This window comes from Nycticebus coucang, chromosome 19, assembly GCF_027406575.1.
Source record: "Nycticebus coucang isolate mNycCou1 chromosome 19, mNycCou1.pri, whole genome shotgun sequence".
Lineage (NCBI taxonomy): Eukaryota > Metazoa > Chordata > Mammalia > Primates > Lorisidae > Nycticebus > Nycticebus coucang.
The window spans coordinates 70,875,793-70,889,148 of NC_069798.1; positions in this window are offsets into that span (position 1 = coordinate 70,875,793).

Sequence of the window (13,356 nt, forward strand, 5' to 3'; positions counted from 1 at the left end):
TTTATCAATGTATACTTGGTCTGCTGCATTTTTCACACTCAGACAATGATTTTGATGCACAATTCAAAGAATTTTTTGCAGTGTTTTCCTCTCCTCAGTTCTGCTTGTTCCTGGCCATTCTGACCTCTCTTCATCAGTAACCCTTTCTCTCCCCTCAGAAAAATGTTTAATACATTTGTACACTGCCATTTTCTTCATGGCATTATCCCCATAAACTTGGACTAACGTGTCCCTGGCTTCACTTCCACTCTTGCCAAGTTTAACAAGAAATTGCTCAGACATTCCTGTGATGGCACACAAAAACACTCAGCAACAATTATGTCACCACTCAGCAAGACACGGCCACATGTTGACAGGAACACAGCTAGGAGACACAGATGCACTGGGGTTATGAGTCCTTACTGAGGTGTTTGTACAGTGCCACCAACATAGGTGCTCAGTGACACACACATTCAAAACTTAATTTAGATGTTCTCGAAACTGCTGGTAAACATTACCTAGTTCACTGTACACTTGGCCGTGTCATATAGATGAACCTGACTTAAAGAAATCCAAACCTGTCAGTCTACATTTTATAAGTTAGAACTGGGAGTGATCGTTTGCTTTACAAAAATGACTCATAAACTTTTTATTATCAAGTATTAAACCATGGTTTGCATTATAAAAGTGTATACAAAATTCTAGAGGTATGTGAATACATTGAAAGTTTGTGTACTCGATGGGGCTTAAGTATGTGAAAACTATACACTTTATCATCAATCAGCAAATTAGTTTTATTGGCAAAAGTATGTTGAAATTTGCACAAATGGAGTTAAAACAGTACTGTCCTCGGTACAGGGCAGGCAGACAGCAGCCAGGTCCGATGTAGAGAGGGCTGAGTCCTCCTCTCCACACCTGGTGCCTGCAGGAGATGATGCCCTTTGCCCTGTCCCCCACAGCACATGCAGTGGTCATGGGGACCAGCACCCTCAGCGTGATGTGTAGAGGGCTGAGAACCACTGCTCCATCCCTCTGGACACAACTGGTGGTTTTCACATTGTGTGGTAGACAGTTCAGATTGCGATCAATCCACTCAAAATAAGTGGGACAACCTGACCTTTCTGTGTGTTCTCAGTTGAAGCTGACCTTTCTGGGACACACTTTGTTCAACTCTGATCTTTATTCTCCAGACCATTACAGTCATCTCTGGTGCAGTGTGGAAGACATCATCAAAGTATGTCACGGGAAGAGCTCTAGAAAGGAGGTTCTCTTTGGCTTCTAAGAGAATTTGTTGACTGTTTGAAGCTTTAAGCAAAAACACTCTTTATTGACTTAGAGGGGACAGGACCCTGATTCTCATACTTTCTAGAGGGGAGGAAGCAATGCCTCTTGGTGAGACGGTCTCTATCGAGGCAGGGGGAGAATAAGAGGGGAAAGAGCTTAGAATTAAATCCCTCTAAATTTTTTCAGACATTCTAGCTTTAGATTAGATTACCAAGGTGTTTAATACTCAGGACTCAGATTCCAACTGTGCCCACTTGAGGTCCGTCAAAACTCTCCCTCAACAGTGACTACGTTGGAAAAATCCAGGATGTAACTGAGTTCACTCAAAGAGGAGACCCCATGTAGGTAAATGAGAAAAATTGGTGGTCCTTCCGTGGACTGCAAATCGTAAATCTTTGAAAATGGGTCAGAAGGCCCCTGTGTCCCTGAGGGTCACCACCTCTGTCTACTAGAGAACAACCGCATCTGCTGGAGCGTGGGCATTATCACCCCTGGTAGGTCCAAAATGAGCCAACTGTGCATCAGATATGAAGGTCTCTGCAGTCACAGGGCTGGCCTGTCTCTAAGGACCTGCTGCTCCCTGCACCCTCCACGCAGAATGGAGAGTTACCTGAAAAGACTGATGGCTCCTCAAATTTGGTAGCTTCTCTGAATACCTAAACTAAAAAGAGGTGATGTTTTGAGATGGAATTCTGAAGGCACTTCTTAATGCATTTAAACCATTGACCTGAGTTTTCCAAAGTGTTCTTTTAAGAAGTTTTGCATGTCTTTATGATTTTTTTTTATTGTTAAATCATAGCTGTATACATTAGTGCAATCAAGGGGTACAATGTGCTGGTTTCATACATAATCTGAAATATTCTCATGGAACTGTTCAATGTAGCCTTCATGGCATTTTCTTAGTTATTGTATGTAGACATTCGTATTCTGCATTTAGTAAGTTTCGCCTGTACCCATTCTAAGATGCACCGTAGGTGTGGCCCCACCCACTACCCTCCCTCCACCCTAACCTCCCCACTCCCTTTCCCCATATTCTTGTGCTATAGTTGGGTTATAGCCTTCATGTGAAAGCTATAAATTAGCTTCTATATTATTATTCTTGGTTTTCCTTTATTTTCAAAACCAAACATGGTTTAGGCTCAGCTGTACAAGTTTGCTGTATCTGATCTGAGATCTTTCAACCCAAGATGCTTTGACATCATAATTTTTCACCTTAAAAAGGCATTCAACTACACGTGCTGTCAATTAAGTCATGCTTCTAGCAAAGTCTGGAGCACTGTCTCAGAATCAGGTGCATTAATATTTATAGAAAAATAAGTAATGAAAATTTGTGCTAAGAAAATAAATAGGAATTATATTATAGCGTGAACTCTGCCTCTCTGACCTGTGATAGACCTTCTGACATTCTCAGTAGCAGGTTTTAGACTAGCAGATAAACTTTGCCAGAAATGCTAAAATCTTATGTTTATTGAGGTAATCAATGAAATGAGCATCAAGACGGCAGCTGTGTCCTTTCCTCCTCACCATCAAATTGACCTCATGTCCTATCCCAAAGATCAGGCTGAGTACCCACAGGGGGTGAGAGACTACCTCTCAGAAACAAGAAAATCAATGATAAAAAAGGGAAATTAACAGTTGTTATCTAAGCATTCTTTTAAAAATGTTTCAGCATAGGATGGCACCTGTGGCTCAAAGGAGTAGGGTGCCAGCCCCATATGCTGGAGGTGGCGGGTTCAAACCCAGCCCTGGCCAAAAACTGTAAAAAAAAAAAAAAAAAGTTTCAGCATCTAACGGCCGTCTGAATGTATATTGCCTCAATCCTACATAACTAAAGAGAAAGCAAATACTTAGGGCAGTGTGTGGCTATGATGAAGTTGAATGTTAATGTGTCTCCCACACATTCCTTGGGAAATAAATTCTTCTGTATATTTCATACTTTGATGTCTGAAATACATTCTGTAATGAATTAAATGCAGAAAATGTACAGATCACTGGGAACACAGTCAGGGCAGCTGACAGGGGCCAACCTTTACATCTCTGTGCTTCACACCTGGGTCTGTCCCCTCAGAGCCACAACTCGGCCATGTGGACGGGGACCAGGGGCGGCTCCAGCCCCTCTGCGCGGCTCCAGCTCAGCCCACAGACCACATCCTAACCTTCTTCCTTTTCACAGATGGCAACCCCAAAATGCTTTTGTCTTCTGTTGAAGAAAATGTCAAAAGGATACACAATCTGAGGCTTGGGGGGCAAAGCCAGGGACAAAAGGCACCTCGCTGCTCACTTTCGGGGACAGAACTCAAACACCCGCCACCTAGCTTGTCCTAGCACTTGTCCGGCTCAGCCTGCGGTCACAGCTGCAGTCCGTGGGTGACATGAGCTTTTACCACAGTGGGTATTTTATTTTAAATGTGCACAAACAGCAGGGAGGGTGTACAGTGCAGACCAGGAAGGGACGTGCCGCGGGCAGCGTGTGCACACGAGACCACTGACTCCCACCCAGCCAGGCCCCACAGCGGGGGATCGCTCCCCACCCCCGGTCCTCTATTTCTATTTGGCGCTGAATTTATATTATTAATAAAAGAGCCTGAGCTTCTTTCTCTAAAAGTGCTAATAGCATGTGTTTAAAAACTCCCTTTTCCAAGAGTTGTATCTACTATTTCTGTGCTGCACAATAGGCAGATTACGTGCTGTTGGCTGATAAATCGTCTCCGAGCACGCATCTGTTGTAAGGTAAAGAAGGGACAACCGTACTCTCAAGTACAGACGCTGCAGCGTGCGTTGCCTGGAAGGTCCCCACTTCCGCTGTGCTGACCGTCTGGAGCATCTGACCGTCCCCAAGCTGCTCCATTCACACAACATCACTAAAGGAATTTGGCTTGGATTTCTCTCAGCTTTAATATTTAAAATTTATTCTTTAGTGCAATTCCTTCTCTAACCCACAAAATTGGCCAAATCACAGAAGGATTCCTGAAAAATGAGGTAAAACAAAAATCTGGTCATTTAAAAACAATTTTGTTGTTGAACAATCCAGGACTGTGACTGAGCCTGTTTTGTGCTGTAAGATGCTTTCCAGCAATTATGCCTGGTAAACAAGGTTTCCAATGTTTAGTGTGGCTTGTTCTTATTCTTGACATTGTCACTCTTTCTGAAAATAATCATGCATGGTCTCTCTAAGGATCAAAAGGAAAACCCATGGGGCTGCTGCGGGGCAGGTGCGGGAGTCCCGCACAGTGTGGGGAGTGGTCTGCAATCTGGGCAGGGGGTGGACCCGGACCACGTCTCCGCTCAGCCTTCTCACGGTCACAGGCACATCCTCAGGGTTACTATCTCGGGAGTCACTGCTGCTCACAGGAGCTAACATGGCAAAAGCTTTGACCATTCTTGGGTAGAAATCTCAGGAAACACCCCTCAGAATCAGGGCCAGGGCTCTGAAATCCCTGGCAGGCTCGGGGAGGAGTAATAAAGATGCACAGAGCCATAAAAGCAGGTGATTTAAAGGGAGGCAGTGTTTCGGCACAGCTGGTATCTTAACATCTGACATTATTTCCAGTATTTATTTTAAATCTCAATGCTTACACTGATTTAAGAAGGTCAAAGAATGTTCTCTTTCCCCCTCACAAGTACAGAGTTAGGATGACCCCACAGAATAAAGGAAGGAAGAACCGTCATTGGCTGACTTTCACAAAGGGAGAATGTTAGCGGCATTGTCCACAGAGGAACTGAGGAGACCTGACTCTGAACACCCAGAAAGAGAAGCTGAGAGGCGGGAACAGATGCCACAGGGCGTCGGCTACGGCGACCCTCAGCCTCGCAGCTGCTCACCAGGGCTGCACAGCACCTCAGCCTTCCAGCCCGTACTGTATGTAAACAGAGGTGCACTTTTACCGCTTGTCAAAACAATCCTGAAATCCCATTTTCCTTTAATAAAGTATAGTTTTGTCCTCCAGATGTATGCTTGAATAAGATGTCATACCCTGTTTTTGTTCAGGATCGCACCCTGCTGATGTTCTTAGGCAGAGAGAAAATTACCTTATTGAAACATATTGCCGGCAGCGACCACGGCGCCAAATTCTGCATCGGTATTATACACATGACATATTCAGAGACCTCTGAGTAAGACCATGAATATCAAGTGATGGGAGAGATTACGCAGGCGCTGCTCCCTTCTCGGGCCTGAAAGGTGGTGGTTCTGAGTGGGTGTCTTTCAGATCAATATAATTATGTCATAAAAACGTGTCACAAAACAGTTTTCTTCACAGCCTTTCACACGTGCCTGCCCCCACACAGCTCCAGACCTGTGTGGAGCGTCCCCTGGTAGCCACAGTTGCCCTGTGACATGTGCGTGTAACTCCTGATCTCTAGCCACACACCACACATGCAGCAGCCCCATGCCTGTTTGTGGTGCAGGCCTGCGTGTAAACCACACTTCGGGTGTCTCGGAGGGTCCTGAGCACCACTCCCAGGTCTGGCCCTGTCCCCTCACAGGCACAGTCCTGCGCACCACTCCCAAGTGCTGGCCCTGTCCCCTCACAGGCACGGTCCTGCGCACCACTGCCAGGTGCTGGCCCTGCCCCCTCACAGGCACGGTCCTGAGCACCATTCCCAGGTCTGGCCCTGTCCCCTCACAGGCAGTCCTGAGCACCACTCCCATGTGCTGGCCCTGTCCCCTCACAGGCACGGTCCTGAGCACCACTCCCAGGTGCTGGCCCTGTCCCCTCACAGGCACGGTCCTGGGCACCACTCCCAGGTGCTGGCCCTGTCCCCTCACAGGCACAGTCCTGAGCACCACCCCCATGTGCTGGCCCTGTCCCCTCACAGGCACAGTCCTGAGCACCACTCACTCCCAGGTGCTGGCCCCGTCCCCTCACGGCACACACGGGTGCACACATGTTCACCAGACAGTGGGGAGGGGCTTACTGCAGTGTGGTCACTGAAACTTAGGCCAGAGGCTAAGAGAGGGGGAGGCTGGACTCTGGACTCAGCTGCCCCCCTGGGGAGCCTGGATATGCGCGTGCTGCTGTGTGAACCCAGGGTCATGCCACTCAGCCCAGGGTTTCCTCTTCCACTGAGGTCATTTCACATCAGAAGTCACTCGGTTCTTCAGCCCACATCTGAGTAACGTAGACCATGTGAATTTAAAAATATCACTTTTGCGGTATTCGCAGGGAAAATGGAGGGGGGTGACATTTACACCTCAAGATACAATGATTTTTCTTAGAAAAGAAGAGAAACACAAATTATGCACCAACCATTCCCAATATCTTCATCCATCTGAGCAGCACCACACCAATCACTTAACAAGAAAGTGAGGATGTTTGGAGCCAGGAGTGTTCGTTGGGCTGGGGCCACATTCCCTGCGGCCTCCAGGGCTCCAGAGCCTCGGTCCACTCGGAAGGAGGGAGAGGGACGAAACCTTCCAGAGCTGGAACTCTCGTGCTCTGAAGAGGACACGGAGACCTCAAATGTCACCCTCAGATCCTGCCTCTTGTTGAAGGAGATGTCACTTCCTGTCTTCCTCTTTTTCTGTATGACTCTCTGTCTTTTGCTCACCTATTTCTAGCTCATGTTTTCCCTTTTCCATCACTGTTTGGTCACTAGAATGACCTCTGTGCTCTCAGGAGCCTTTGTGAAGAGCTACTCGCGGCCGGTGGGTGTAGTGCTGGCAGGAGACCCATCTCAGGTGCTGGGACGTGCAGCACATCCAGATCTCAGCACTGAGCAGTCTCCCCTGGAGGAAAACAGCCTTTTGGGGGGCTCTGCAGCAGCCTGCTCCCCTCTCCTTGTTCAGGCCACACCCTCAGGTGGAAGAGGCCCAGGCCCAGGCTGCAAATGTCTCCCCCAGGATGCAGGGTTTTCCCTGGGTTCACCTTTTGTTTAGCCTTCACAAAAACCATCCTGGAAGTGACAAGCCTCTTCTCAGTGAACAGTCCACAAATCCAGGGTGGAATTGCAGACAAGGGGGCTGAAGATGGCGGCAGGCCTCAGGCATCGCACGGTGGAGAGTCCCGTCCCCTCCAACCAGGACCCTTCCCACTGAAGGTGACTCTGAGTCTGCTTCTGTGTGAAGTGGACCAGGCGGGGCTGTGGGCCGCGTGTGGACTCCACTCCTCTCCCTCTGCAGAAATGAAGGTCTTCCACACACGGCCTGTTTCTGAGAGAGGAGGTGTTAGGACAGCAGCTTTTATGACAGGGAATTAATCGTTCCAGCACAGTCCCTCTCCCAGAGGATATGGCTGTAAGTTCGCACGTGCTGGCCCCATGCAGATTACAGGGGTGGCTCCACCTCTCCCATTGCCTCCCTGAGGCCCAGGAGGGCGTCCAGCACCCACGCACACCAGCCAGGCCCAGACCGGAGCTGGCTGGGGCTGCCTGCGCCCCTGTCTGGTGTACTCGCCCTCCATTTCTGAGGGTGACTTTCCAACCAAGCCCCGTCCGTCACTGTGCAACTGAGGACTCAGGGCAGGGTGTAGCCTTCTCACTGCCCACATACCCCACAAAAGCTGGTCCCAGGGCAGGGCCACCCTGACAGACACTCCCATGCCCGCGCTTGGGAACTGCAGTCCCAGCTCTGCACAGCTGCCCTGTGTTCTTGCTGCCTTGGGGGTTAGGGTATAAATCTCACCTTGAGACCAGCCCCTCTCTTCTGATTCCCTCTGTGTCACCCCATGGCAACCAGGACACTGGTGCAGGTCCTCCCCAGGAAGACGGCTCTGAGAAGGCCAGCGGGCTCGCCTTCACTGGAGGACTAGCACTCACAGTGGGCAGATCTCCTCTTGTGGGGGTCAGGGCCCTGCTGAGCAGAGGTACTATCCCGAGGCAGAGAGGGTGTCATGCTCAGGCCAGAGGGTCAGGACATGCTGCTCTGGAGGTTGTGGCAGACTTGGGGTTACGCAGGGTGAATGGAAGGATGTTAGCGACCCTTCTTGAGAGAAAACAGCCTCATCACAGCTCCAAGGCTGGCTACGCAGAGACCCAGCTACTTAGGGGGTAAATATAATGTAAGGAGGAGAGAGAAGCTGGTGAAGGGAAATGGAGGGTGCAGCCGTTTTCCCCATGAAAATGGTCCTTGAAAGCCACCAGCCACCCCCAGAACACAACCGTCCCCCAGGAGTGGGAAGGGTAGCCCAGGCACCAGGCCCTCACAGTGGGAGACCAGTCACGCGGGTGGTATCATGAAATTTTACTGCAAAATATCCTTTTTTTCTTATTTGAAAAGACAAATTATTAGCATTTTTAAACAATTTCAATATGTTTAATGGCTGAAAGTTAAGCTCAAACTGTTCCGCTTACTGAATAAAGTGCTAGGTCTGTAAACAGGAATCTTAAGTTACCCCAAGAGTACACTCATTTTAAATTTTACTTGAAAGCGGGATGTACGTTTATTACAATTTCAAACAAAATGCTAATGCCATTAAACAAATGAGGTTTAGGCAAATTAACTGCATTTTAATATTCTGAAAGCCTATGATATAGGACATTGTGTTACGAAACATTGGCTAGAAGTATCAGTTGCAAGTGGGATTTTCATTGCTGTGAATCTCAGGAGAATATTTGTAATTAGTATCATTTGCCTAATACTTCAGGTTAATTAGAATATTTAATTGAATAGCTGTAATCTTCAGAGATGACTATATTATGATCAAATTAGCACCATCGCGACGCACGCTGATGGCAGGGCGGCAGCCTGCCTCACTCTGCCAGCAATTCAGCCCTCTGGAGCGTTCAGCAACATAAGAAAAAAATCTGTTTCTTACACTTTTGAATTTTAATGATCCATTTGAACTCTGCCATCAACATTTAATTATTCTAGAAAAAAAAAGTCCCAACCATGACTCCCATATGGCACGCTGGCAAATACACTTGCCCACAGTGGCGCCTGCACCTCTCCCCGGCAGCTCTAAGAAGAGCTTTAACACAGCCTTTTTTCCCCCTGAATGCAAGGCCTTTTTTTAATAGTGTTTGCAAATACAGACCAGATGAAGCTTCACAGAAGAGGTTACTAGGATACTATTGAAACACTATTAGGAACAGATGAATTGAGTTTCAGAATGCTACAATGGGTCTAATCCTATAATGTCTCCACTGGACTTTCTGTATGGTGCCCAGCAGGTCTGGGGAATCAGGTGTCTGTTCAGCTAAACCTTGTCAGCCAGGAATGAAATATTTTTTGAGACATGGGGGCAGGGTGTTTGTGCAAATATCTTCGTACTGACCTGGGAGATAGGGTCCTGCGCTCTTGAGTGGTGGTAGTGAATATACAGACATCTGTGTGTGTACACAAACAGAGAGTGCACTGTGTATGCTCCAGACAGTCTGAGAATTAAATGATCATTATGGAGTGATCCAAGAGCTAGGGAAACATATTTACAGAGACAACTACAGTTTGTCAAAAAAAAAAAACATTTCAAAACCCAGTGCTGTCGTCTGCCAGCACATCACAAAGTCTAGCTAAGGGGAGAGCGTCCCCCGCCTGGGCCTTGGGGATCCCAGGAAATGTCCACTGGAGGACCAGAGCTCATAAGGTTAGCCCCACACAATGAGCCTGAAAAAGTTCAGAAGGAAAGGGGATTTAAATGTCGGAACAGCTTCTTATGACATAAATCATCCTTAGTTTTTTCCCCTTGCAAGCAGCTTGTCTGAAGAGTGGAGCCTCTTCACCAGGAGAGGGGTCTGCAGGAAAACTGGGAGCAAGCCTGATGCAGGAAGGGGCAGGGTGAATCGCCATTTAACAAAACAATTCATTCCTTTTCTGGGCCATTATCTGGTTGATTCCTAAATGATCGGGTTTTTTTGTCTTTTTGCACAGATTATGCAGCTTTAGAAAATTCCGGGGGACACATAGACACACACACAAAAACACATGAAGGTGAACTTTTAAAATACAGATATTAGGTTTTTCTTTGAAACTAGAGGCTGAGCTGAGATAACAGCTGATTGCAGCAGTGGCAGCAGGCATCAGGAGAAGGGTTCGTTAGAGTAAACGTAAGATAGAGATTTGTATTTTGATTTGTTTACAAGAGTTAAAATCGCACACTTACAATCCACAGCATTGGCAGAAACAAGGTTTTCCCGGCATGAGAATGTGTGGGAATGTGACCAGCGCCGAGGGGACCATGTGGCCAGATCCTTAAAGATGCACCTTCACTGATAGTTGATGTTATGAAAAAATAAACTAGTTAAAAAATCCGGAACATCTTTAATAAAAGAGGAAGAATGATACTAATACAATAGGAGGTGGAGGAAACCACCCTGGAGTGTAAATCGTCCTAATTGGGATTAAGGTGGGACGTGAGACCCGGCGGGCTGCAGGGTCCGGGAGGAGCCGTGCCTGCTCTCCTAGGCTCCCACCATCCAGAATTAGAGGCGTGGTGCTCCCGCTAAGACACTTGATTAGCACCAATTTTAGTTTTAACTGTCTTCCAAATAGTGATTTAAAATCCATTCGTAAGCAGCAGTTTAAAAGCACCTTGAGAATTCATTTTAATGGCTGACATGCTGCATAATTGAAGTTTTCTCATATGAAATCTTGAAAAATTACTGATTACAGAAATGGTGTGTTTCGTGAGCACACACAGCCTTACTTTGTCTATAAATTTGGGCTTGAAATTGTTTTGTGCAAATCCAGTTCTACTCTTTGTGACTGGTGTTATATTTATATAGATATTTCAAAGTGTTCTTAGGTATCTTTAAAAAAATTTTTTTCCACTCCGTAAATTTGGCAAGCATCTGCCGAAACCCATTAGAGGCAGCCGCTGATCGCGAGTACAACGGTGATGTACTGTCTCCTCGGCAGAGGTGCCCCACACATGCAAAATTCTTCCAGAATTAAAAAATCTGCTCCACTAATTGTAGAACAAATTTTCAACAATCCTCTTTGAGAATCCAGCTCTAAGTATTCTCCATCTATTAAACAGATGGCAGATAAGATTGTAAACATATTTGCTTCATATTGAATAGATAGTTTCTGGCATAATACTAATTAACAAATTAAATGACTGACTTTCTGCATCGCATTAGAGTTAAAACCACTTTGTAAGTTTGTCTTGGGTAGTTATTTACTTTGACAATAGCACGCAGTGAAAAACTGTTAAATGTTTTCCCGGCAACATTATGCATTGAGTAGTTTTCTTTTTTAAAACTCCATATTTTATTATAATTCATTTGACTTTCATTACAGTCACTCATTACAAAATGTATGTGCATTTAATCCATTTCCGAGGGCTGCATATTTCCACATCCCATTCCCGCCGTTGCGATTATGACTCTGGTCTATGCACGTGTGCGTAGAACGAGGCATCGCCGATCCTCGTTTCTCATATTTTAGGTGGGACTGTGCAGGAAGAGGACCCGGGGAATGTTCCCATCTAACTCATTTAGAGGAGATAGCGTCTCGCCATTCTGCTTCCTCCTGGATGTGAGTGAAATCAGTCCAAACCCACTGAGCAAAGCTGCTGCTTCTCATGCAGGGGAACGTTAAAAGGCTGAGCTAATTGCTGCTCATTCTGGGTACCAATGAGCTCATCTACGAAATGGGGGCAAAACTCTCCCCCTTCCCTTGGTTGGAGGCATCCTGACTGCCAAACCGAAAGTGACCTGGGAGAGCACACTGGGCCAGGCTTGGGCAGCAAGTGCAGGTCACCAGGCCACACGGGGGTTCACTCCGGAACCAAGGGGGACAGTCTGTGTGTGTGAAGAAGTGAAGCAAATTGTCTAGAATAATCTGCACACCCCAGGGGCCTTTTGTTTTGTGGGAAATGAATTTTAGCCTGAATTACACAGAATCTCAGGCTCTTTGCCTCAGTGCACATGTTCCAGCATGGAGAGTTTTTATCTTTTTCCTTTTTTGTTGTTTTTATTTTGGTACAATTTCATAATGAAAAAAGAAAATATTCCTTTACAGAAAATAATTTGAAAAGGCCACATGTCAAGACGCTTGTAAGCCAGGGGCAGATGTGGGTAACTTTCAGGCAAGACTTAGGTGAAACGGCCACACCAGGCTGGACGTAGCACGGATGGGATGGATTAAATCGCCACGTGGTTGATCAACGACAGACAATCTCAAAGAATGAACCGCATACACCATTTAGCAAAAATAATTTGTTATAGGAATGTCAAAATGTGGCTACATGTCCCATTGACAGAGGCACAGAGCTGTAGCCACAGGGGTCCTGTCCCTCTGGAGGTCAGCAGAGCCAGGAAGGGTCTTCACACAAATGGGGCTCAGGCGTGAGCAGTTAGAGGAAAGCAAGAAAGCAAACCCCAAATTCTCTTATTTTCTTAACTTGCTCAAATTTCTTAAACCAAGCAAGAAAATGATTCCAGCCTCAGGCAATTTAAGTGAAGGCCCCCATCCCGTATGCCCAGGACTCGGCACCATGTGCCAGGTGCATTTATGTTTGTATTTTATGTTCCAGGTAATGTTGAGAGTGTATCATATTAGTCTTGGGAATGTTCTCAGTCAAAGTTTATTTTTCTCTTTGCTCTGTGTGTTCCTAACTTCTGAGATGACAGAGCTTCACTGATAAAATTCCCCAGTTTTCTCGGACCTCGGCAGAATGTGAGTGCCGGGCTGGAAGGCGTCACCTGCACTCCCAGGCCAGTGTGAAGCAAAGCTCATATGCAGAAACCTTTCACAGAAATCGTAGCTGACTTCCTTTGTCATTGTTTTGTTCCCTTTTTGAATGCCAAGTTATTTTAGATAACTTTCTCTGTGAGTCTGTTAAGACAACAGACTGTCAGATATTGAGATGAAAGTGACTTCTCTCAGGTTCAGGAAATTTTTCAGAAAGCAGAATGTACTGTAGGGATCAGACCATGAGGGAGGGTGTGACAAGATTGAGAAATAATCTAGCCTTCAGGTGGAGATGAGCACTGTAAACAGGGTGTGGTGACTCACTATCCTCTCCTGGCACCACAGGTCTTGTAGAAAGAAAAGCTTCCGTCAGGAGCTTGGCCACGAACACCAGTCTTACGGAGGAAGTCTGGTGCTATTTTGACCCCCAAATTAGTAAAGGTGATGGAAAAGAAGACGCATCCGTGAGGTCGGTCCATATCGCAGACAACACAACGCACAGGAAAATCCAGTGTGCTCCC